This window comes from Nicotiana tabacum, chromosome 14 (assembly GCF_000715075.1).
Source record: "Nicotiana tabacum cultivar K326 chromosome 14, ASM71507v2, whole genome shotgun sequence".
Classification (NCBI taxonomy): Eukaryota; Viridiplantae; Streptophyta; class Magnoliopsida; order Solanales; family Solanaceae; genus Nicotiana; species Nicotiana tabacum.
In genome coordinates this window covers 7,003,898-7,031,839 of record NC_134093.1, presented here as the reverse complement: position 1 = coordinate 7,031,839, position 27,942 = coordinate 7,003,898, and the positions used below count along the sequence as shown (strand labels likewise).

Below are 27,942 nucleotides of genomic sequence, written 5' to 3'. Positions count from 1 at the left end.
CGGCGAATAGCATGCACCATGACACATCCCCTTGAATATGGTGTGTTAACGCGTCCATCACCAGGGCAAATAAGAATGGACTGAGCGCAGAACCTTGGTGTAACCCCATTACAACAGAAAAATGCTCAGAGTCGCCTCCTACTGTCCTAACCCGAGTCTTAGCCCCATCATACATGTCCTTAATCACCATAATGTAGGGAACCAACACACCATTTGCCTCCAGGCATCTCCAGAGAATTTCTCTAGGAACCTTGTCATACGCTTTCTCTAGGTCAATAAACACCATGTACATATCCTTCTTCCTCTCTCTGTATAGTTCCACCAACCTTCTAACAAGGTGTATAGCTTCTGTAGTCGAACGACCCGGCATGAACCCGAACTGGTTGTCAGATACAGACACTGTCATCCTCACCCTCGCTTCAACCACCCTCTCCCACACTTTCATGGTATGACTCAGTAATTTGATATCCCTATAATTGTTACAACTCTGGATATCACCTTTGTTCTTATACAATGGGACCACCGTACTCCACCTCCACTCATCCGGCATCCTCCTCCCCTTAAAAATAATATTAAATAACCTAGTCAACCACTCCAAACCTGCTCTCCCCAGACACTTCCAAAATTCCACTGGAATCTCGTCTGGCCCGGTCGCCCTGCCCCTACTCATCTTACGCATAGCTCCCACGACCTCCTCAACCTCGATACGTCTGCAGTACCCAAAGTCACGGTGACTCTCGGAATGCTCCAATTCGCCTAGCACAATATCCCGATCCCCTTCTTCATTCAGAAGTTTATGAAAGTAAGTCTGCCATCTCCTCTTAATCTGGGCATCTTCCATCAATACTCTACCATCTTCGTCCTTGATGCATCTCACTTGGTCCAAATCCCGAGCCTTCCTCTCTCTCAACTTGGCCAGCCGGAATAACTTCTTTTCCCCCAATTCCTCGTACATACGACCATAAGCCGCAGTCTTAGCCTCTGTGACCGCCAACTTAGCCTCCTTCTTAGCTGCCTTATACCTCTCCATGCACACTCCTCCTCCTCACCTATGCTCCCCACTAACTTCAGGTACGCCGCCTTCTTTGCTTCCATTTTACCTTGGACCACTTCATTCCACCACCAGTCTCCTTTGTGCCCACCAGATACGCCCATCGAGACCCCTAACACCTCTCTCGCAGCCTCCCTAATACAGTCTGTTGTCGCTGACCACATAGTGCTCGCGTCACCACTACTCCTCTAAGATCCCATAGCCGACAACCGCCCCTCCAAGTAAACAGGCAAACAATTAATTTAACGACGTATAGACACTCGTCACCTCGCCTATACGTCGTTCACCTGCAATTCACATAACAAATAATTTAAGGGTTCTATTCCCTCAAGTCAAGGTTAATCACGACACTTACCTCGCTTTGCAAATTCCAATCAATTACTCAACCATAACTTTTCCTTTTAAATTTGTCTCCAAAAGCTTCAAATCTATTCACAAACAATTCGATATATTCAATACTAATCATAGGAATTAATTCCATATGAATTTATAAATTTTCCGGATAAAATCCAAAATTCAATAAAATATTCTCAATGAGAACCACCTCTCAAATCCAGGAAAAACTCACGAAATCCGAACGCCCGTTCCGCTACGAATTCAACCATACAAAAATTATCCAATTCCGATGTCAAATGGACCTTCAAATCTAAATTTTTTGTTTTTGAAAGATTTTAGAAAAATCTGATTTTTCTTTCATAAATTCACGGATTCATGATATAAACGAGTATGGAATCATGAAATATAATCAATATAGGATAAGGAACACTTACCCCAATATATCCCGTGAAAATCGCCCAAATATTCGCCTTAACCGAGCTCAAAATGACCAAAATGAGTAAAAATGTCAGATTCTTCGATATATACACTGCCCAGGCATTTTCGCACCTATGGTACCTGGACTCGCACATGCGAGCTCACATCTGCGAGAAAAATCTCGCATCTGCGAAATGGGGCCGCCAGGCGAGGCCTTGCACCTGCGGAAGAACAATGTGCACCTGCGCTGCCTTCCGCTTCTGCGATTGCCAAGTCCGCATCTGCGGATGCGCGGGTGCGTGCAAGTTTTCGCACCTGCGGACTTTTGCCCAGCCTGCCCAGGCCGCTTCTGCGATGGAAGGCTCGCTTTTGCGAGATCGCACCTGCGGTCAATAATCCGCCGGTGCGATTACAACAGATGGCAAAATTTCAGATTTTGCTTAAGTCCAATTCTTGTTCCGATTTCGATTCGAGTCACACTCGGGGTACTTGGGACCCCGTCCGAATATACCAACAAGTTCTGTAACATAATACGGACTTACTCGGGGTCAAAAATCACGTCAAACAACGCTGAAATTATAATTCACACCCCGATTCGAACTTTGAGTTTTAAACTTTTCCATTTGCAAATCTCGTGCCAAAACATATTAAATGAATCCGAAATTACTTCAAATTTGGCACACAAGTCCTAAATGACATAACGGAGCTATTCAAATTTCCAGAATCGAATTCCAGTTCCGATATCAAAAAGTCAACCCCGTAGTCAAACTTGGAAGTCTTTAGCCTTTAAATTGCTAGTTCCATTAAATGGTCATAGCTTGAGCTAGGGACCTCCAAATTAAATTTCGGGCATACACCCAAGTCCCAAATCACGATACGGGGCTACGGAACTGTTAAAATACTGATCCGGGTCTGTTTGCTAAAATTATTGACCAAAGTCAACTCAGTTAAGTTTTAAAGCTCTATTTCACATTTTAATCCATTTTTCATATGAAAACTTTCTGAAAAATTTTACGGACTGCGCATGCAAGTCAAGGAATGATAAATGGTACTTTTCGAGGTTTTAGAACACAGAATTACTTATTATATTTAAAGATGACATTTTGGGTCATCACATTCTCCACCTCTAAAACAAACGTTCGTCCTCGAACGGAGTTAGAAAAAAGTACTTGAGCTGGTGAATAAGTGTGGATATTTACTCCGCATGTCCGACTCGGACTCCCAGGTAGATGCCTCTACCGGCTGACCTCTCCATTGCACCCGAACTGAAGGATAACTCTTTGACCTTAACTGTTAGACCTGCCGGGCTAGAATAGCCACCGGCTCCTCCTCGTAAGTCAAATCTTTGTCCAATTGGACTGAGCTGAAATCTAACACATGGGACGGATCATCATGATATTTCCGTAGCATAGATACATGAAACACCGGATGAACCGCTGATAAACTAGGTGGTAATGCAAGCCTGTAGGCTTTCAAGAATTTCAAAGGGTCCGATATACCTAGGGCTCAACTTACCCTTCTTTCTGAACCTCATTACACCTTTCATAAGTGAAACCCGAAGCAATATTCTTTCTCCAACCATGAATGCAATATCACGAACTTTACGGTCGGCATAACTCTTTTTCCTAGACTGAGCTGTGCGAAGCCAATCCTGAATAATTTTGACCTTATCCAAGGCATCCTGTACCAAATTGGTACCCAACAACCGAGCCTCTCCCGGTTCAAACCAACCAACTGGCGATCGGCATCGCCTTCCGTATAATGCCTCATATGGAGCCATCTGAATGTTCGACTGGTAGCTATTATTATAAGCAAACTCCGCAAGTGGCAAGAAATGATCCTAAGAATCTCCAAAGTCTATAACACAAGCGCAGAGCATATCTTCCAATATCTGAATAGTGCGCTCTGACTGTCCGTCTGTCTGTGGATGAAATGTTGTACTCAACTCCACCCGCGTGCCTAACTCACGTTGTACAACCCTCTAGAAATGTGAGGTAAACTGCGTACCTCGATCTGAAATAATAGACACGGGAACACCGTGAAGGCGGACAATCTCACGAATGTAAATTTTAGCTAACCTCTCTGAAGAATAGGTAACTTCCACTGGAATGAAATATGCTGACTTGGTCAACCTGTCCACAATGACCCAAACTGCGTCAAATTTTCTCTAAGTCTGTGAGAGCCCAACAACAAAATCCATAGTGATATGCTCCCACTTCCACTCAGGAATTTCTAACTTCTGAAGCAAACCACCAGGTCTCTGATGCTTGTACTTAACTTGCTGACAATTCAGACACCGAGCTATATATGCAACTATATCCTTTTTCGTTCTCCTCCACCAATAATGTTGCCGCAAATCTTGATACATTTTGGCGGTACCTAGATGAATAGAATACCTGGAACTGTGTGCGTTTTCAAGAATTAATTCGTGAAGCCCATCCACATTAGGCACACAAATACGACCCTGCATTCGCAGAACCCCATCTTCCCCCACAACAACCTGTTTGGCATCACCGTGCCGCACCGTATCCTTAAGGACAAGTAAATGAGGATCATCATAGTGCCTCTCTCTGATGCGCTCATATAAAGAAGACCGAGCGACTGTGCAAGCTAGAACCCGGCTGGGTTCTGAAACATCTAACCTCACGAACTGATTAGCCAAAGTCTGAACATCTGAAGCTAATAGCCTCTCACCAACCGGAATATACGCAAGACTGCCCATACTTACAGCCTTTCTACTCAAAGCATCGGCCACCACATTGGCCTTTCCGGGGTGATACAAAATGGTGATATCATAGTCTTTCAACAACTCCAACCATCTCCTATGCCTCAAATTAAGTTCCTTTTGTTTGAATAGATACTGAAGGCTACGATGATCAGTAAATACCTCACACAATACATCGTAGAGGTAATGCCTCCAAATCTTCAGTGCATGAACAATGGCTGCCAATTCTAAGTCATGAACAGGATAATTCTTCTCGTGAACTTTCAACTGCCGTGATGCATATGCATTTACCTTGCCATCTTGCATTAATACTGCACCAAGCCCAATGTGAGATGCGTCACAATATACCGTATACGATCCTGAACTTGTGGGTAATACCAACACTGGAGCCGTAGTCAAAGCGGTCTTGAGCTTCTGAAAGCTCAACTCACACTCGTCTGACCATCTGAATGGGATACCTTTCTGGGTCAATCTGGTCAATGGGCTTGATATAGATGAAAACCCTTCCACGAACCAACGATAATAACTTGCTAAACCCAGGAAACTCCGGATCTTTGTAACTGAAGTAGGTCTAGGCCAATTCTGAACAACCTCTATCTTCTTAGGATCCACCTTTATGCCTTCTGTCGATACCACATGCCCCAAAAAGGCAACTAAGTCTAACCAAAACTCACATTTTGAAAACTTGGCATATAACTGATTATTCTTCAAAGTGTGAAGCACACTTCGAAGATGCTGCTCATGCTCCTCTCGACTACTGGAGTAAATTAAGATATTATCAATGAATACAACTACAAAAGAGTCCAAATAAGTCTTGAACACATGATTCATCAAATCCATAAATGCTGTTGGGGCATTTGTCAACCCAAATGACATCACTAGGAATTCGTAATGCCCATACCGAGTTCGAAAAGCTGTTTTAGGGACATTAGATGCCCTAATTTTCAACTGATGATAACCAGACCTCAAATCGATCTTCGAAAATACCTTGGCACCCTGAAGCTGATCCAATAAGTCATCAATTCTTGGCAGCGGATATTTGTTTTTGATAGTGGATTTGTTCAACTACCGATAATCTATACACATCCGCATAGAGCCATCTTTCTTCTTTACAAATAATACTGGTGCACCCTAGGGCGAGACACTGGGTCTAATGAATCCCTGATCAAGCAAGTCTTGTAACTGCTCTTTCAATTCTTTTAACTCTGGCGGGGCCATATGGTATGGTGGAATAGAAATGGGCTGAGTGCCCCGAGTCAAATCAATACAGAAGTCAATATCTCTATCGGGTGGCATCCCCGGCAAATCTACAGGAAATACTTCTGGAAAGTCACGAACAACTGGTACTGAGTCTATGGAAGGAACATCCGCAATGGGATCGCGAATATAAGCCAAATAGGCTAGACACCCTTTCTCTACCATACACTGAGCTTTCATATAAGAAATAACCCTGCTGGCAGAATGACTAGGAGTTCCTTTCCACTCTAACCGAGGTAATCCCGACATAGCTAGGGTCACTATCTAGGCATGACAATCCAATATAGCATGATAAGGGTACAACCAATCCATACCCAAGATGACATAAAAATCTACCACATGAAGAAGTAGAAGATCCACACTAGTCTCAAGATTACCAATAGTAACCACACACGAACGATAGACATGATCTACTATAACAGAGTCTCCCACCGGTATAGATACACACACAGAAGCACTCAGAGAATCAGAAGGTACAACCAAATATGAAGCAAAATAGGAGGACACATAGGAATATGTAGATCCTGGATCAAATAGAACTGAAGCATCTCTATGGCAAACTGGAATAATACCTGTGATCACAACATCAGATGACTCGACCTCAGGCCTAGCTGGAAAAGCATAAAATCGGGGCTGGGCCCCACCACTATAAACTGCGTCCCTGGGACGGCCTCTAACGGGCTGATCTCCACCTCTAATGGCCTGACCTCCACCTCTAATGGCCTGACCTCCACCTCTAGCTGCCTGACCCCTACCTCTAGCTGGCTGAGCAGGCGGTGAAGCAACCAGTGCCGGTATGATGGCACGAGAATCTTGCCGAGATCTACTACTCGCCAATCTAGGGCAATACCTCCTGATGTGACCAATGTTTCCACACTCATAACACCCATCCTGATGCCTTGGCTGCTGAAGCTGAAGCTAACCCAAATGGGCCGGATAACCACTGTAGTAACTCTGGAGTGGTGGTGCACTAATAGGAGCTGAATGTGTACTAAATGATGGCTGCCCAAAGTAAGGCATAATAGGACCATGACTCTTTGAAGCACCGGGAGATACATGAAGTGTTGAATGAAATGGTCTGGGAGGATGTCCCCTACCAAAATTACCTATGCCTCCAGACGAGGCACCACTGAAACCACCGAACTGACGAGGCCTCTTATCGGACCTCTGCCCTCTCTCCTGTGCAAGAACCATCTCGATCCTCCTTGCGACATTAGTAGCCGCCTGAAAAGAAATCTCACTTCCGGTCTCCTTGGCCATCTGAAGTATGATAGGGTGAGTGAGTCCCTCAATAAACCTCCTCACTCTCTCTCCCTCCATAGTTAGTAAAAGGAGACATGACGGGCCAAATCCACAAAACGGGACTCATATTGAGTAACAGACATACTGTCCTACCGTAGACGCTCAAATTGCTTGCGGAATTCCTCTCTCAGTGTGATAGGGAGGAGCTTTTCCAGAAATACCTGAGAGAACTGCTCCCATGTAAGTGCAAGTGATCCGACTGATCGAGTCAATGTATAATCTCTCCACCACCTCTTGGCAGAACCCGTCATCTGAAATACAGCAAAATCAACCACATTGGTCTCAACTATACCCATGTTCCACAACACGTCATGGCAGCGTTCAAGATAATCCCATGGGTCCTCAGAAGGTGTGCCACTGAAGTGAATTGAAAAGAGCTTGGTAAACTTATCTAGCCTCAATAAGGCCTCAAAAGACATGGTGGGCCTATCACCGATCTGTGCCGCAATAACTGGATGAACTACCCCAACTGGCGGGGCTGCTGGAGCCTGATTCTGGGGAGCCATCTGCTCTGGAGCGGAAGTAGTGGGAGTTTGTCTCCTCCCCCAACCTGTGAGACGGCTGGTGCCACTGGAAATGTACCATTCTAGGCCACGCCCTCCATAAGACTTACCAAACGGACTAGAGCGTCCTGAAGTACTGGAGTGGCTATGAATCCTTCCGGGACCTAAACTAGTCTAACTGGTATATTCTGAACTGGAACCTCCTCCTGAAGGTCCACCTGAGGTTCTTCAACAGGTGCAGCTGCTCGAGCTCTGGACTGAGCTCAACCTCGGCCTCTGCCTCGGCCTCTAGCACGACCTCGACCTCGACCTCTACCCCTGGTCATAGTTGCCATCGGGGGTTCTGGTCTCTGTCCATCGGTAGAGGTATTACGTGTTCTCACCATCTGCGAGAGAATAAGAGTAGAATGGTTCAATTATCGATGATAGAATAAATTCGCACGACTGAATAAGAAAGAAGTGATATTGTTCCTAAACTTCATAGCCTCTGAGAGATAAGTACAGACGTCTCCGTACCGATCCTTCAGACTCTACTAAGCTTGCTCGTGACTCGTGAGACCTATGTAACCTAGAGCTCTGATACCAACTGTCACGACCCGAATTTCCCACCTCCGGACCGTGATGGAGCCTAATATTTCACTTGCTACGCAAGCCAATGTTAGAATAATATTATTCATTTTTAAAATAATTTTTAAATTTATTAATAACAAAGAACAAATGTGGAAGTAAAGTCTGAAATGTAGTGAATAATCCTTAAAAATAACGATGTCTAAATACCATCTAAGAATTAGTGTCATAAGTGCACGAGTTTCTAGAATAAATACAAATAAAGGTCTGAATAAAATAAAGATGTCTGAAAATAAAAACATAGCTAAAGTAAAATAGACGGGGACTTCAGAACTGCGGACGCCATGCAGTTATACCTCAAGTCTCCTCTGGTAGCTGAAATCCGAGCAAGTCTATGGTACGCCGCTGGGACCAACTCCAAAATCTGCACAAGAAGTGCAGAGTGTAATATCAGTACAACCGACCCCATGTACTGGTAAGTGCTGAGCCTAACCTCGACGAAGTAGTGACGAGGCTAAGGCGGGTCACTTACGTTACCTGTACGCAATATTAGTAACAACAACAATAATAGAAATAAATCAGGTAACTCATTTATAATAATTGAAGCCAACTCAACAGTTATAACTAATTATCATTTCCATCAATTCTGTTGCAGCGTGTAACCCGCTCTCACAATATATTCACATTCAATTCTGTTGCACCGTGCAACCTGCTCTCACAATATATTTATTTTCAATCCTCTCATATAATTATTTTTAATCAAATATATATAATGACTTTTAAATAAGTCTATTGCGGCGTGCAATCCGATCCCCCAAATATTGACTTTTTAATAAGTCTGTTGTATATTTATTTCAATCGAGTATATATATATGTATATAGATAAATTTTTATTTTTAATTTTTATATATGAGAGAGAGAGAGAGAGAGAGAGAGAGAGAGAGAGAGAGAGAGAGAGAGAGAGAGAGAGAGAGAGAGAGAGAGAGAGAGAGAGAGAGAGAGAGAGAGACATTTTAATAAGTCTGTTGCTGCGTGCAATCCGATCCCCCAATATTGACTTTTAGTAAGTCTGTTGTATATTTATTTCAATCAAGTATATATATAGACTTTTTAATAAGTCTGTTGCGACGTGCAATCCAATCCCCCAATATTGACTTTTAATAAGTCTGTTGCGGCGTGCAACCCAATCCTCCAATAAGGACTTTTTAATAAGTCTGTTGTGGCGTGCAACCCGATCCTCCAATATATTCATTTCAATCAATTCTTATAGAAGAAATGTTTCTAATAAATGCAACAATTAATATAAAATTATAAGACAACAAGCATACAATAATTATGATTTAATTATGAAATAAACAATGACAAATAGCAAATTATTATGAAAATCAGGGAGAAAATAGGCAGTTTGATATTTAATATGCTAAATGTCAAATAATAATTAAAACACATAATTCAAATAGCATGTAACAATTAATGCAAGAATTCAAGAATTAATATTTGGCAAAGAATAGGAGAGAAATAATTATTATAATAATTAATGATTTTTCAAGTAAACAGGCAAACAATTAATTTAACGACGTATAGACACTCGTCACCTCGCCTATACGTCGTTCACATGCAATTCACATAACAAATAATTTAAGAATTCTATTCCCTCAAGTCAAGGTTAATCATGACACTTATCTCGCTTTGCAAATTTCAATCAATTACTCAACCATAACTTTTTCTTTTAAATTTATCTCCAAAAGCTTCAAATCTATTCATAAATAATTCGATATATTCAATTCTAATCATAGGAATTAATTCCATATGAATTTATAAATTTTCTGGATAAAATCTGAAATTCATTAAAATATTTAATAGTGGGACCCACATCTCAAATCCCGAAAAATTTTATGAAATCCGAACGACCGTTCCGCTACGAGTTCAATGATACAAAAATTATCCAATTCCGATGTCAAATGGACCTTCAAATCTAAATTTTTCGTTTTTGGAAGATTTTAGAAATATCTGATTTTTTTCAATAAATTCATGGATTCATGATATAAACGAGTATGGAATTATGAAATATAATCAATATAGGATAAGGAACACTTACCCTAATATTTTTCGTGAAAATCGCCCAAAATTTCGCCTTAACCGAGCTCAAAATGACCAAAATGAGTAAAAATATCGGACTCTTCTATATATACACTGCCCAGGCATTTCCGCACCTGCGATGCCTGGACTCGCACATGCGAGCTCGCATCTGCGAAATGGGACTACCAAGCGAGGCCTCGCACCTGCGGAGGAAAAATGCACACCTGCGCTGCCTTCCGCTTCTGCGATTGCCAAGTCCGCTTCTGCGGACGCGCGAGTGCGTGCAAGTTTCTGCCCCTGCAAACTTTTGCCCAGCCTGCCCAGGCCGTTTCTGTGATGGAAGGCTCGCTTTTGCGAGATCGCAACTGCGGTCAAAAATTCGCAGGTGCGATTACAATAGAAGGCAAAATTTCAGATTTTGCTTAAGTCCAATTCTTGTTCCGATTTTGATTCGAGTCACACTCGGGGTACTTGGGACCCCGTCCGAATATACCAACAAGTCCCGTAACATAATACGGACTTACTCGGGGTCAAAAATCATGTCAAACAACGCTGAAATTATAATTCACACCTTGATTTGAACTTTGAGTTTTAAACTTTTCCATTTGCATATCTCGTGCCAAAACATATTAAATGAATCCGGAATGACTTCAAATTTGGCATACAATTCCTAAATGACATAACGGAACTACTCAAATTTCAGAATTGGATTTCGGCTCCGATATCAAAAAGTCAACTCCGTGGTCAAAATTGGAAGTCTTTAGCCTTTAAATTGCTAGTTCCGTTAAATGGTCATAACTTGAGCTAGGGACCTCCAAATTAAATTCCGGGCATACGCCCAAGTGTCAAATCACGATACGGGGCTATCGGAACTGTCAAAATACTGATCCGGGTCTATTTGCTAAAAATGTTGACCAAAGTCAACTCAGTTGAGTTTTAAAGCTCTATTTCACATTTTAATCCATTTTTCACATGAAAACTTTCCGAAAAATTTTACATACTGCGCACGCAAGTCGAGGAATGATAAATGATGATTTTTGAGGTCTTAGAATACAAAATTACTTATTAAATTTAAAGATAACATTTTGGGTCATCACAGCTCTCCTTATTTTTATCCGATTAAATTTATGATATTTTTTAGTGTTTCCAAAATTTTCTAAACTTTGTTATTTTGTTATATTTTTTGCGCAACTTGAGTCTTTTCTAGCATGAATTAGATGTCAACATGATATGAAATGTCATGAAGTGCATGAAAATTCATTTAAAATTATATGTACGATCATTTCAATTAATATTTAAGCTCGCTTACTTTTTTGAAAACTACTTTTTTTTCTTCCGAAATTTAGCCGCAACTCTATTTCCTTTTACTCAAATTCAACATTCTAAACAAAAAGAGAAACAAATAAATGAGAAAAATAAAGAAGAAAAATATACAATTGGAATGTATAAAGAATGCTATAGCATAAGATTGGAAATGACCTTTTAGGTATTTGCGACTTGTGTTTTATCTGAAACATTTAAAGAGAGGCGGAGCTAGGATCTTTAGCTTCTAGATTCTAGAACGCAATCTTTTTTGTTTATTGGGTTCTGAATAAATTATTTATACATATTAAATAATCTTTTTAACACAAAATTTAATTTGAGCTAAATTTATAGGATTTTGTCGAATTCATAACTATAACGATAGCTCCGCCCTGCATTTGAATACCAAGGCAAAAGGAAGAAGAAGAAGATCAAAAGTAAAATGATGCAATCTCACACGGTCCATCTTCACTGCCATTTGTGAAACTGCAAAATGAAATAGGGAGTTTATGATCACAAGTCTGCTATTTTAATCCCAGAATTATTTTTTGCTCTAAATAAATCTCACAAGCACTTAAAAGGCAAATTAAAAAGGATGAAAATGAGTGAGAAAAGAGAGACTATAACATAGTAGCAAACATAAATGTAACCGTTACCCCTTGCATATGAAGCATGTGATATAAAAACAACTGAGTTAACTTAATTTTAACCGAATATATAAATGAAAAAAGGCAAAAATTGCCCCTAACCTATTCGCTTTGGTTTTGAAAATACCACTCGTTCACTTATTTTGTTAAAACTCCATTCACCGTTAAAAAATCTGGCTTTGTACCCTCGAAACTAATGGCCCTATTTTGATTAAGAATTTTTTTTATTATTTATTATGTGTCAATTTCCTACTGACTTAAATTAAAGCCTCACCTAACATCCACTTATTAACCCATGCACTTCACCTCTCAACTTCTCCTCTTCCATCCCTACCACTAACTCCTATTCCACATTTTCTCTAATCATCCTCCAAGGTCAAAGAACAATAATTCACCATTGCCGATAGAGGATCACCTTCGGCTTCAACTTTTAGATCTTCACCCTTAAACACTCATAGATCTCCCTCTCCTACTCAGATTTTTCGGCCTTAATTTAATTTTTAAATTATTACTTTTTTGTAAAATTAATTTTCTGAGTGAAATCTGATATTTTTTGGAATTAGAATAAAGGTTCATTTTGAGATTTTAGGGTTTAATAAGTTATCTTTTTGCAAAGTTATATTTGTTGTGCCACCATGTAGCTTTTTAGAGTTAATTTAAATCATGCTAGGAAATTAGCTTCACATTTCGTCGTCGGTGATTAAGCTGGGGAAGATGAACAAGGAAAGAGGTAGGATACCAAATAATAAATTAATAAAAATAAAAAAATATGAAATTTGACAAATGAAACCTAAATAACGATTGGATCCTAAGTGGGGTGTGGAACCAGGTGTTTTGAGGGGCTAAAAGGGGGTTTAAAGGGTCGGAACAATTAAAATGAGTCGTGAGTAGGTTATTTACGGATTAGATTTGGGCTGGAGTGGGATTTTAATTTTGACCAATAAGCAATTGCCATGTCAAATATAATAATTTATTTTTATTTCAGCAATGGTTCGTCAGAAATAAGGGCATGAATGGGCCAAATATTTAAAGGCGAGAGCAGTTTTAACAAAATTGATGGACAGAGGATATTTTTAAACAAAATCAAACAGATTAGGGGCAGTTTTGATCCTTTTCCGATATAAAAATAAGAATAATCATGATCCTAATGAATATGAATTCCAACTTTAACGTTCTTAACTCTCCCTGTTTCCTTTGCACATGATTTCCAACAAACTATATATTTGAGACCAAGAACAAAATTTTCTTTTATACGAACAATTACACAATAAATATGTAAAACTTCACATAACTCAACAACGATGTCTTTGTTTTCCTTTTGAAAGAAACAACACAGGCACTGTTAGAAAAATAATGGGATAAAATAATCAGTTTCGATAGTGTAATTATTGTCCTTAATGAATTTAAACTTCCCACTTTGTTGCTTCAGGGATAATAGCAGAATTTCTCTAGAATTTTACAAAGCCTCTAAAATTCGAGTTTCAGTAATTAACTCGAATTTCTCACAAGAACGGAATATTTGTGAGTTGTAGAAAATAAGTAGAAAAGAAAGAGATGAAAGTTTCAAATGTATTTCGTTTTGGAGTTGATATGGATATTTATAATACTTCTAGGAATCTGTTGGAATTAACAGACTCATTTCTTCATAACAGGCACTTTGTCACCTTTTTTTGAATTTGAAAAATAAATCTATTAAAAAACGTTTTCTGAAATTTAATTAAAAATATTTTTTAATTAATTAATAAAATAATAAGTGACTAAAACTACTAATTTCGGACTACTTAATTGGCCCAAAGCCCAATCCAATTTCCCTCCAAACATCCTTTAAAATATTCAAACTATATAAGACAAAAAAATGCTTTTAAATACTTCTTCCTTTTTTTTTCCAAGGAGGGATAAAACAACCTCTTCTCAAATACTCCTATCAAACACTAACTAATTTAAGAGGCACTATGTTGCTTAGACTAGTCTCATATTGTAATGACTCTTCATATGTGTTTTATTTAAATAAGAGCCTTTCGTTACCAAAAAAAAAAAAATATCTTTGTTTCCTCTTCTCACCATTTTGTTGAAAGGATAAAAGTTTGGAGACAAAATATAGAGTACCATTAAGAACAAAATATTTCCAACAACTAATTTCACTCTCCCTGTCCGAAAATGGTTGCCTTAATTTCTACTTGAGTTGTCCTAAAATAAGTTCACGTGGTGTCAGGGTCAGATTTCGCACACTTTGATTATTTCATGGAGTACCTGCTATCTCTCATCAGCACGGACACCGAGTGACTCTGCCGGCCATGGCTTAAGCAGAAGGGAACAAATCGCAATTGTTTTTGCCTCTGCTAAGTCCACCTTTTTGTTCATTAATCATTGCATTAAAATCTATAGTTCGTGAACCCGAATAATGGCATAAGTGCGTGAGTGCATTTACATATGAGATGCAAGAACATGAAATGATCAGACATTACCTTTTCCCATCAGGATTGAAAGCCAAAACATTTATTGGTCCAAAACAGCTGAATCATCCTTATCGTCTCCCAAAACCACCTATTAAACCATGAGAACCATTAGATTAGAAAGATATGAGACATTAAACGACTACATGAGGCCATTAAATTTATATTCCACATCGAAAGTTATAGATTCAGTTGAACCCGACGTAATAATAAGGCTAGACTTACCTCTGGACCTAACAGAGCCAACAAGGTGGGTTTTATTTATCTAAAAAATGGAGGAATCACCAATATGGAAAATAACATTAAACATTTGTCGAAGTTACATGTAAAATCGCAAAGATAGATTCAAGATTTAAATTTCATGGGTTCATCCTTTAATGTTTTTAGCATTGAACCCATAATATATTTGAAGTTATGGATTCATATCTATTATTTATTGCAATTCTAGTGAATTTTTATACATAATTTTATGCTATGTGTCAAAAGTATGATGGGTTCAGATAAACCTGTTACTGTAGAACTGGATCCGCCCTGCAAAAAGGCAGACATACAAGTTTGGGATGCCAAACTCATATTGTATATAACATTTTGAACATCAATGATCAATGGAAGCCAAATTATAATTTTAATTAAAAACCAAAACAATGAGGCTCCAACTTGGCTACGGGTTGCTTTTCCTCCGAACCTACATTTAAGAAATCCACTAAAACTAAATATCTATAAATATTTGCTTATGAACAATTATTGTACTATTAATTTGAGGTCGTCATATAAACACATAAATTTTAAGTTCTGAATCTGCCTCTAATTACCGGACAAAACATGATTTGATACTAATATAGCTCTAAAACGCTAGCAATCCTTTTCGTCTATTATTCTTTCTTTAGTTTTCTACATCATAATTGGATATAGTAGTTCAATTAAACTGCTCTTAGACACAATACAAAATAAATTTAAGTAGAATTCAACAAATATTTAATTGTGAATTCCGTCATTATTTTAGTACATTAAGTTTAGGGCGCCGTAAGAACTCCGAATCCGCCTCTAATTACGGGACAAAACAAAATTCACTAACCTTAGTTGCATACATTTGGGGGCACCGTTCTGCGGTGGCAACGAACCATTTGATGAACAACGAGATAACACGAAGAATGATTTGGAAAAAATACACAGCTCTCCCCTTTTACTCTTTCCACGAAACCCAATAATTCCGACGATATCTCCACGCTTCATACCAGAATGAAATTTATTAAATTCCTCTTCATACAACTCAGAATCTTTTGCACTTGCCTTAACTAGAACGTTGGCACCTTCACTATGTAAATCATAGAAAAACAGCTTTGTAGAAATCGCACGTTTGTTCGTTATTCTTCCTACACAAAATACATTAATAATATGTAAGTTTTTTTTTATATATAAATACATAAACCAAAACAAATACTGTAAATTTTACCAGACAAGGTCACGAATTCATTCCAAAGGTGTTGGCTACTCTCTAAAACTCCGTATTTGTTCACATATTCAGGGATAGACATTGACGCTTGGAATTTGTGTAGGTAAGAATTCTCCATATTTGAGACAAGATTATGATCTAGGGTTTGAAGTTTTAACCAAACTCTCAACCAATTTCTAGTGTTGTTTGGGTAGCGCAAGAAACTTCTTTTTCATATTTTGCAGTCACATAAATAATTTTCGTAAGACACAAGTTATTTTTGCTAAATTGTTTTGGTTAAAATATTTCCATATAATAAACCAAAACATTTTAGGACTCTAATTGCTTGGTCCACAAGTAGCATTGTTTTACTCAAATAAATTTGAGAAATTTTCACAGACCACTATTATTTAGTGGTTATTAGCTAGTTGTAGCTATCATTTACTATATTACTTCCTATAGCTATGTTTTCAGTTTTTTTAGAGTGTATTCGATTTATTTAACCTATTGTATTCATGAATACAGTAGCAAAACTCGGCGTGAAACAGGGGATTCCAGCTAGACAATTATTGTATTCGACTGTATTCACGATATGTATTTATGAATACAGTAACGTAAATAGCGCAAATCGTGGTATATTCAGCTGTTTTTAAATGGAAAGTGAATCAATTAACACAATAGACTCCTAATATAACTCAAATAACTCAATTACATCACCCATAATCTGTATTTGACGCGAAATATGCTGAATATTTTTCAACAGAGCAATCGCCGAGTTTCTAATCCTTCCCTTTTCTGTTGATATCATTCGTGGATATTTCTGTTTTCAACCAATAAAATTCGAGATTCATCTATAGTGCAAAAATATATTAATACATACTGCAGATACATTTGAATACATAAATTATATTAATTAAAAAAATATATGAATACATTCATGGAATACAGCGAGACGGTGAATACAATGAAATACATGGAATACAACGAGATACATTGGAATACAATGAAAATAAAAGGCAATGAATACAATAAAATACATGGAAATATAGCGAGATACATTGAAATACACTTAAAAAAGGTAACCGAATCTTTAATTTGCTCAACCGCAAACTCCGTCGTCTTTGTTCAAGAACAACCCTGATGTCGTCTCGTCGAGAGGGCCGTGATTCTGACTCGAAACGTCATTGTTCCCGTTTCGATCAAGAACCCAGTCCAAAGAGATATAGGAAGCACAATAGACCAGTCGAACTTTCCTCTTCTTCTTTGTCTCCTCCGCTACTCAATTTGCAACAAACAGCCATAGACCTCATTCTGTTACAACTTCTAAGTATCCGGAATTGAGAAAACGGTGATTTTGGCTTGGCGTGAGAAGAAAGAGCGGAGATTCGCCGATGATGGTGGTGGTGGCGGAGATGCTTTCCAGGAGGAAGAACAATCGACGGATGAACTAATGAGAGAGAATCCATGAATTTTGTGGCGTTGAGAGAGAGAGGGTGGAGAAAAATCTGAAAGAATGAGAGAGAAAAATAATACAAAGCGTATTTTATGGCTTAAGGGTAGGAGGTGACCATAAATAGATATTTGGATATAAAAATCAAAAGGTAGCTATGGAATATAATTTTTTAGAAGGGTGTTTATTTAAAATAAATAAAGTATCAACATTTGATACAGGAGGTAAAAATTCCAATAAATTTAACAAGTGTATTGGATTTATTAATCATCAAATTGATGGGGTCCAAGCCCATAAATTGAAGAAATAGAAAAAGAAAAAGAAAAATGACAAATCCGACACCAATTCTGTTTTGGAATATTGCAAAGCAAGTGGTCGTAAGCAAACCATTCTTATTGGTTGGAGGAATGGTCACTTTGCCTATAAAAAGGAGCTCTCGGCTCCGGCTCCTTCATTTGACCACATAGAAAGAGAAGCAACACATAAGTTGTAAAGAACATTTCTCGGGCATTGTGAAAAATAGATTGTCTAGGAAAAATAAAAAGTGTGAGCAATATTGTAGTGATGTGAAAATCAAAAGAAGATTATTTATTTTGAGTGTATGGTGGTTCATGGAGTATTTATTCGAGACTACGAAGTGTGAACTTTCTCATTATAGTGGAGTACTTTACTCTTCTCGGGCCCGTAATGTTTTGCCTTTTTAGAAGGGTTTTTCACGTTAAAATCTTTGTATCCTTGTTATTATTTTTATTCTTGTTGATATCGTATCTTGATGCTACATTATTGTTCTGTTGTTATTACCGTGAATATTATTTTTTGAGGGGGAATTTATTCTCAACAACTGATATTAGAGTACATGTTCTGCTCTTTCACAAAAATACTATTCACGGTCGGTAGTAATAGACTCGGTAAAAAGAAAGATATCCGGAGTAAAGTACGAGGTAAAATAATTCAACGAAGATAGTGGTTTATCAACATGGCAAAGAAGGATGAGAGATCTACTCATCCAATAAGGATTACACAAGGTAATAGATTCAGATGCCAAGAAGCCCGATACCATGAAAGCGGAGATTGGTCTGACTTTGATGAAAAAGATGCTAGTGCGATCAGGTTGCACTTATCAGATGATATGGTAAATAACATCATTCATGAAGACACTGCATGTTGAATTTGGACAAAGTTTTAAAGCCTATATATGTCCAAAATACTGACAAATAAATCGTACCTGAAGAAGCAGCTATACACCCTACACATGGGTGAAGGTATGAATTTTTTGTCATATTTAAATGTGTTTAACGGACTGATCAAGCAGTTTGCCAACCTCGAAGTAAAGATCGAGGAAGAAGATAAAGCCATCTTTCTCTTGAACTCATTTTCATCTTCGTACGATAATTTGGCAATAACCATCTTGCATGGTAAGACCATTATTGAGTTGAAGGTCGTCACATCGGCTCCTCTACTTAATGAGAAAATGAGAAAGAAGCATGAAAATCAAGGCTAAGCTCTCATTACAGAAGGTAGAGGCAAGAGTTACCAAAGGTGTTCGAGCAACTATGGTAGATTTGAAAGTCGTGGGAAGTCCAAGAACCGATCCAAATCAAAAGCCAAAAATTGCTACAATTGCGATCAACCAGGTCTCTTTAGAAGAGATTGCGCAAAGCTAAGGAAGGGCAAAGGTGTAAGCAGTGGCCTGAAAATTGACGACAACACAACTTCCAAGGTGCAAAACAATGATAATGTTGTTCTCTTCATAACTGAGGAAGAGGAAAGCATGCACTTGGTAGGTCCGGAGTCTAAATGAGTGGTTGACACAAGAACATCTTACCATGGCACACCGGTAAGGGAAGTTATTTACAGATATATAGTAGGTGATTTTCGTACTGTGAGAATGGGTAACACGAGTTACTAAAGTATTATGGGGATCGATGATATTTATATCAAGACAAATGTCAGATACACATTGGTTCTAAAAGACGTGCGCCATGTACATGATTTGCGGATAAACTTGATCTCGAAAATAGCTTTAGACCGAGATGGGTACGAGAAATATTTTGCAAATCAAAAGTGGAAACTTACAAAGGGATCATTGATAATTTCAAAGGGAGTTGCTCGTGGCACGTTGTATAAGACAAATGCAGAAATATGCCGAGGTAAATTGAATGCGACACAGGATGCGATTTCTGCCGATTTATGGCATATAAAAATGGGTCATATGAGCGAGAAGGGATTGCAGATTTTTACCAAGAAATCACTTAGTTCTTTTGCTAAAGGTACAATGATAAGACCTTGTGACTACTGTTTACTTCCTCTGTTTTAATTTAGATGATACACTTTCCTTATTAATCCATTCCAAAAAGAATGACACATTTCTACAATTGAAAATAATTCAACTTTAAACTCTTCATTTTACCCAATTTACCTTTAATGAGAAGTGTTTATAATCACATAAATGTTATGGAACCACAAATATTTTACCCCTTAAGCTTTTAAGATTACAAATTTTATAAATTTTATTTTTAAACTCCGTGCCGAGTCAAACTACCCCATCTAAATTGAAACGGAAGAATTATTTGGTAAGCAGCATAGAGTTTAGGAAGGAAAATTGAATATACTTAATTTAGTATATTCTGATGTATGTGGTCCAATGGAGATAGAATCGATGGTTAGTAATAAATATTTTAATATTTTTTATTTATGATGCCTCACAAATATTATGGGTTTATATCATGAAAAACCAAATATTAGATGTTTCGAGCGACTGACTCCGAATCATCTAAAATTTTGCGGGACCATAATGAATGAACTAATGAGTATTAGTCATTGCTTCGCCATGATCGTTCCTCATTTTTCAGCATTTTAAGGCCGTAAAACAGGAATTCAGCATGATTCTCAGATTTTCATGTGCCATGCCCTCTGCATGAATTAAGGTGACCGACTCCGAATCACCTAAATTTTTGTAGGACAATAAAAAAAATGACCTAATGAACAATTTTTATCGCTTTGCCATGAACATTTCTCGTTTTTGGCATTATAGGGCCATAAAAAAGAATTCAGCACAATTCCTAGATTTTCGTGTGCAAAGTCTACGCCATCTGCATAAATTCGGGCAACTGTCTCTGAATCGCCTAAAATTTTGCGGGACTATAAAAAATGACCCAATGAACAATACTTATTGCTTCATCATGGTCGTTCCTTATATTTTTGGCATTTTAGGACCATAAAATAGGAATTCAGTATGATTCCCAGATTTTCGTGTGCTATAGTCCACGCCATCTGCATGAATTCGGGTGACGGGCTCCGAATCGGTTAAATTTTTGCGGGACCATAACAAATGACCTAATGAGCAATAGTCACTGCTTCGCCATAATCGTTCCTCATTTTTGGCATTTTAGGACCATAAAATAAGAATTCAGCACGATTCCCAGATTATTGTGTGTTACAGTCCACGTCATCTACATGAATTCGGGCGACCGGTTCTGAATCGCCTAAAATTTTGCGAGACCATAAAAACGACCTAATTAACAATAGTCATCGCTTTTCTATGATTGTTCCTCATTTTTTTGAATTCAGCACGATTCCCAGATTTTTATGCACTATAGTCCGCGCCATCTGCATGAATTCAGGGGACAAGCTCCGAATCACCTAAAGGTTTATGGGAACACAAAAATGACCTAATGAACAATATTTATCACTTCTCCATGGTCAATTCTCATTTTTTTGGAATTTTAGGGCAATAAAATAATAATTCAATACGATTCGTGTGCTAGTATACGTTATCTGCATGAGTTCGAGCGACCGTCTTCGAATCGCCTAAAACTTTACGGGACCATCAAAAATGATCTAAGGAACAATAGTCATCTCTTCGCCATGGCTATTACTTGATTTTTGGAATTTTAGGGCCGTAATATAGGAATTCAACACGATTCTCAAATATTTCGTGTGCTACAGTCCACACAATCTGCATGAATTCAGGCGACCTGCTTCAAATCGCCTAAAATTTTGTGGGACCATAAAAATGACCTAATGAACAATACTTATCGTTTCGCCCTAACCGTTCCTTATGTTTTAGAATTTTAGGGTCATAAAGCAGGAATTCAATGCGATTCCCAGATTTTCATGTGTATGCATGAATTCGGGCGACTGGCTCCGAATCGCCTAAAATTTTGAGGAACCATAAAAATGACTTAATAAACAATAATCATCGCTTTGCCATGACTGTACCACGTTTTTGGCAACTTATGTCCATATAACAAGCATTCAACATGATTCCCAGATTTTCATGTGTTATACCTTCTGCATGAATTCCGGCAACCGGCTCTGAATCACATAAAATTTTGCGAGACCATAAACAATAACCTAATGAACAATAGTCATCGCTTCACCATGACCGTTCCTTATTTTTTTTTGGCATTTTAGGGTAATAAAATATGAATTCAGCATGGTTCCATAATTTTTGTGTGCTATACCATCTGCATGAATTCGGGCGACCGATTTCGAATTGCCTAAAACTTTTCAGGATCATCAAAAAGATCTAATAAGCAATAGTCATTGATTCTCCATGACCGTTCCTCATTTTTTGCCTTTAGGGCCATAAAACAGGAATATAGCACGATTCCCACATTTTCGTGTGTTATAGCCCACGTCATCTACATGCATTCAGGCGACCGAACTCGAATCACTTAAACTTTTGCCAGCCCATAAAAAATAACCTAAGGAATAATAGTCATTACCTCGCCATGACCATTTCTCGTGTTTTGGCATTTTAGGGCCATAAAACTGGAATTCTGCATAATTCCCAGATTTTTGAGTACTATAACCCATGCCATCTGCATGCATCCAGGCGAACAGACCCGAATTGCCTAAATATTTCTGGCCCATAAAAATGACCTAATGAACAATAGTCATCGCCTCGCCTTGACCGTTCTTCGTTTTTTGTCATATTAAGGACATAAAATTGGAATTTCGTCGTATTCCCAGATTTTCGTGTACCATAACCCACACCATCTGCATGCATCCTGGTTGTCATGACCCAAAATCTACTATAGGTCGTGATGGCACCTAGCGCCGCCGTCAGGCAAGACAACGGTGATTGATCAACTCAATTACTCATTATTATTACTTTGAAATCATAATTTCCATTAATTAAATAGTATATATAGAATTTACAGAGAAGAATGATAATATTACATGAAACACAATGATGAACAACCCGTAGGAATCCCCAAAACCCGGTGTCACAAGTGCATGAGCATCAACTAGAAAATATAATAAAATATAACATCTGTCTGAAATACAAATTAGATAGAAAAAATATAAATAACTCTGATGGAGACTCTCTGCGGGTCGTAACATTGAATGCAACTCACGGTAAAGTCCCAGCAATAGCCGCAACTTTGCGCCCAAAAGACCGCCAGCCATATATGTACCCGCTTCCATGAGAGTGTGATACATAATCCTGCCAAGGCGAACTGCCCGATCCCATCATAATGTGCGCACTGCCGAGGGTTGAACGACATGAACCATAGATGTATCTATTATACTGCCGAGGCGAACGACCCGATCCCATTAGAATAAGAAGCTTTAACGGGTCCTTGACCCCACTCACGAATAGACGTGTGAGTTATAAATTTTTAAGGGAAACCTTCCGATGAAAATGCATAACGCGGGAGAAATTCGTATGAAGAGTACAATTATTCTGCGGCTAATCATGAAGCCCGTCGAATCTCTACAATAACAAGTCTATCACTCTACACAAGTCTAGTCTCAAGTCGCAACCTAAAAATGAAGGAATTTAATAGGTAAGTTACAACCCAAATAGTACAGTTATAGCATGGCGGGAACCTAAGTTTACCCGGATATAACATGAATCTAGCTACGTACGGACTCTCGTCACCTCGTGCGTACGTAGCCCCCGCAACAAGTAGCACATATCAAATACATCACCTAGGGGTAGTTTCCCTCTTACAGAGTTAGACAGGAGACTTACCTCGCTCCAAAGTTTCATAACCCGCTCCAAAACCTTTCTAACACCTCAAACCGATGCCTGTCGATCCGCAACTAGTCAAACAATGCTCAAACCAATCAAAATACACTCTAATACTCGTAATTAATCAATTCAAGCAGTTCCCAACTCCGCTCGAAAAATCGACGTGCCCGGATTTTAAAACGTTTTGAAAATAAACTTTCACCCATGATGCCACGAACTCAAATATATGATTTATTTCAAATTCCATGTCCAATTTCGTGGTCAAAATCCAAAAATATCAAATTCTAGGTTTTATACCAAAATCACACAAGTTCTACCAATTTACATGTTCAAATCCATGTATAATTCATGTTTTTTAACTCACAATGTGAACAAATCACTTACCTAGTGATGGGTGACGAAGAAGCTCCCACAAAATGCCCTCATATCGGCTCCCATGGAAGATTTGAGATAGAATGAGCCAAAACCCGTTTTTGCACACTCATACACTGCCCAGGCGACCTTCATCGCGAACATGGCACTGCCCTCGTGTTCACGAAGCTCAACAAACTCAGGACCCAAACTCTTCTTCGCGAACGTGAGGTTGGTCTCGCGAATGCGATGTTTCACCAGGCTGCTCTATCGCGAACGCGTTTGCTCTATCGCAAACGCGAAGACCAGTCTCCCCAGGCCAACTTTTCCATTTCGAGAACACGATTCCCCAATCGCGGATGCGTAGCTTTGCCCCTCGAAGCTTCGTGAACGCGTGCCCACAATCGCCAATGCGAAGCAGAAATATCCAGCATCCAAAAATCCTTCCTTATGAACGCGATTACCTTTACGTGTTCGCGATGAACAACACCAGAACCAGCAATAAAAGCAGTAGCAAAACATGGAGAAATATTCTGAAACCATCCTGAAACACACCCGAGGCCCCCGGGACCTCGTCCAATCATACCAACCAGTCCCAATACATGACACGAACCTACTCGAGGCCTTAAATCACATCAAACAACATCAAAACTATGAATTGACAATCGAAACCTTTCTTTCAACTTTCAAACTTCTAAACTTCGACGAACACGTCCGATTCATACTTAAACATTCTGGTATGATGACAAACTTTACGCACAAGTCATAAATTACAATACGAACCTATTCCAAAGCTCGGAATCCCAAAGGGACATCGATACCATTAAAATCCACTTTAAGTCAAACTTAAGAAATTCTTAAACTTTCAAAATGCCAACTTTCCATAATAAGCGCTGAAATACTCCCGGACCACGCGATACTCAACCCGAACATACACTCAAGTCTGAAATTGTCATACGAACCTATTAGAACCTTCAAATCCCGATTCCAAGGTCATTTACTCATAAGTCAAACCTTAGTCAATATTTCCAACTTAAAGCTTCCGAATTTAGAATTTCCTTTCCAAATCAACTCTGAACTTCTCGAAATTCAATTCCGACCACACGTACAAGTCATAATACCTGAAGTGAACCTACTCAAGGCCTTAAACCGCTGAACGACACACTAGAGCTCAAAACGACCGGTCGGGTCATTACACGGGTGACCGGACTCGAATCGCCTAAATTTTTGCCAGTCCATAAAAATGACCTAGGCAATAATAGTCATTGCCTCACCACGACTGTCCCTCGGGTTTGGCATTTTAGAGCCATAAAACTGAAATTTCGCACGATTTCCAAATTTTTGTTTGTAGCCCACACCATCTGTATGCATCCGGGAGACTGGACTCGAATCGCCTAAAATTTTGTCGGCCTATGAAAAATGACGTAAAGAACAATAGCCATCGTCTCATATTTGGCCTTTTAGGGCCATACAACTTGAATTTCTCCTAATTCCTTAATTTTCGCGTGCTACAGCCCGTGCCATCTGCATACATTCGGGCGCCAGGATCAGAATCTCCTAAAACTTTGTCGGTCTATAAAAAATGACCTAAGGACCTCGCCACGATAGTTTCTTATTTTTCTTTGCATTTTAGGGCCATAGAAATGGAATTCTACCTGATTCCCAAATTTTCGTGTGTTATAGCTCACGCCATCTGCATGCATCTGGGCGACCGGACTCGAATCGCCGAAAATTTCCAAACTGGTCTGTAGCCAAGGGTTGATTTTGAGCAATTCTACGACCCCTCTTTTCTTCATAGATAATCTGTGCATCTCTAATAGATGCTTCTTCGGCATCCCGTGTAGCTTGTTCTCGTCGTTGGGCTGCTTCTCTCGTAGCCAAATCTACATTATCTTCACCGTTTCCAGCCATAGTTTCTTTGGTTGAGGATTGCCCAACCTTTTCTGTTGTCTCGGTGAGATTTCTTTCCTTCCTCAATTGTCGTAGTTGTTTTTCTATCTCGGGCTCGTATGGTAGCATTTTCTTCGCAGAAGTTCGAGTCATACACCAATCTTAACATGTAACCTGCACACAGTCAAAGAATACCAAACATAAAAAGACCAAATAGAATTACAAAAAGAAAAAATATTCCTAAATTAGCACTACAAACTATTTCAAAAACTGTTGATTGCCAATCTCCGGCAATGGCGCCAACATTTGACGAGCACAAAACACACACTTAAATTCTGCTCGATAAACAAATATAGTATAGTATACTATCGTATCTACATTGATTGGATTTAAACAATATTCTTGTAGTTTATAGCTTGATTCCTATTCAAGAGAATCAACAATCGAGATTTATATGATTAATAACTAAAATTAACTAAGAATCTAAAGCTATTGACTAATGACGATCGGAACAAGGAATAAGCAAAGAAGGTTATCAATGGGAGAAGATAGGGTTTTGATAGGATAGGTGCAAGATAATTGTTCGAGAATCTAACTCTATATAATTCACTTATAATGTTCAAGTGAGTCTCTCAGATTCACTCAATTATTAGTTCAAACGTTTAGTAGAAACTCCTCTCTCGATTAAGTCTTAACCTCACAAGATGAACCAATTTAAGCCATGTGAAGATATGCAAGAATTCATAGTTGATTGGTCTTTAGGAGAACCTCTTTCGATTATCCTCCTAACTAGGTTTAATCAATGATTCAACTAGCCTCTTTTGATTACTTAGAAGAATCTATGAACTCAACCAACAATATAATGCAAAGATATCACAAGTTATGCCTCTCTCGATTACATGAACAAGTGAATATAGATGCAATAATTAAATCATCCAAAACGATTCAATACATAAAACTAGAGTTATAATCCACAAACAATCATAAATACACCAAATCCATCAAAACCTAAAGGAACTTACTCCATAGATATGGAGAAATTCATCACAAATAAAATTAAAGTATAGGAAAACAAAAATTCAATCCAAACTCGGGTCTTGAGTGATGAAAGAATGATGAAATCCTTGTGCTTTTGCTCTTCCCACTCATCCTTAGCCTCCTTAGGTTGAATATGTGTCAAAAGTCCATAAAATAACATTTTTTCATGTATTTATACCAAGTAGGGTTGGGCCCAGACGAAACCACATTTTCCTAGCCGAAATAGGAAAATAACTCTGTAAAAACTACACAGGCGCACCGCACGGGGTGACGCGCCATGCTGGGCATTAGTGGGGAAATCCAGAGAGCTAACTTCTGACAGACATCAGGGATTTCCCCAAGCACGACTCCCCAGGCGCCGCCCCACGTGCTGTGACATTGGGGAATTCTCAGAGTATGAACCAAACTTCAATTTTTGACGTCCAGACTTGGTCATTGACTTCCGAACACGATCTCGACTTAATGCTTTGGGCTTTTACTCAGACTTCAAAGCTCCAAATAGTTCGAATTCATTCCATAACATCTACATAGCTCGGAATCACTCCTACAAGGCATAAAACACACAATAAATGCAAAACACTATCGATTAAAGCTCAAACATGAATAAAGTGCAGTGAATTAGAGTGCAATAAGCGACTAAAATACGTAATTATAGCCTACCGTCATCGACCCATAAACACGACCTAAGGAACAATAGTCATCGCCTCGCCTCTCTTCGCCTCGCTTCGCCAGGACCGTTCCTCATTTTTTTCGCTTTAGGGCTATAAAATTAAAATTCCGCTCGATTCCCAGATTTTCATATGCTATATAGCCCACACCAACTGGATGCATCCGGGCGACCGGCTCCGAATCGCCTAAAATTTTAGGGGGCCATAAAAATGCCCTAATAAGCAATAGTCATTGATTCACCATGACCGTTCCTCATTTTTTTGTATTTAGGGCCATAAAACAGGAATATAGAACGATTCTCACATTTTCGAGTGTTATAGCCATCTACATGCAACCGGGCGAACGGACCCGAATCACCTAAAATTTTCCCGGCCCATCAAAACTACCTAAGGAACAATAGGCATCACCTCGTCAAGACCGTTACTCGTTTTTCGGCGTTTTAGGGCCGTAAAACTGTAATTCCGCCCTATTCCCACATTTTCATATG

General features: G+C 38.7%; 1 long non-coding RNA gene across 1 annotated transcript; it reads right to left on the bottom strand.

Moving 5' to 3' along the window:
* Window positions 1-11,825: 11,825 nt before the first annotated feature.
* On the bottom strand, window positions 11,826-16,290 carry LOC142169124 (uncharacterized). The gene is made up of 4 exons (XR_012698866.1): window positions 16,093-16,290; window positions 15,715-16,012; window positions 14,652-14,730; window positions 11,826-12,025 (listed from the first exon to the last, which is right to left on the bottom strand). It is a non-coding gene; the product is annotated as an uncharacterized LOC142169124 (long non-coding RNA).
* Between the last annotated feature and the right edge of the window lie 11,652 nt (window positions 16,291-27,942).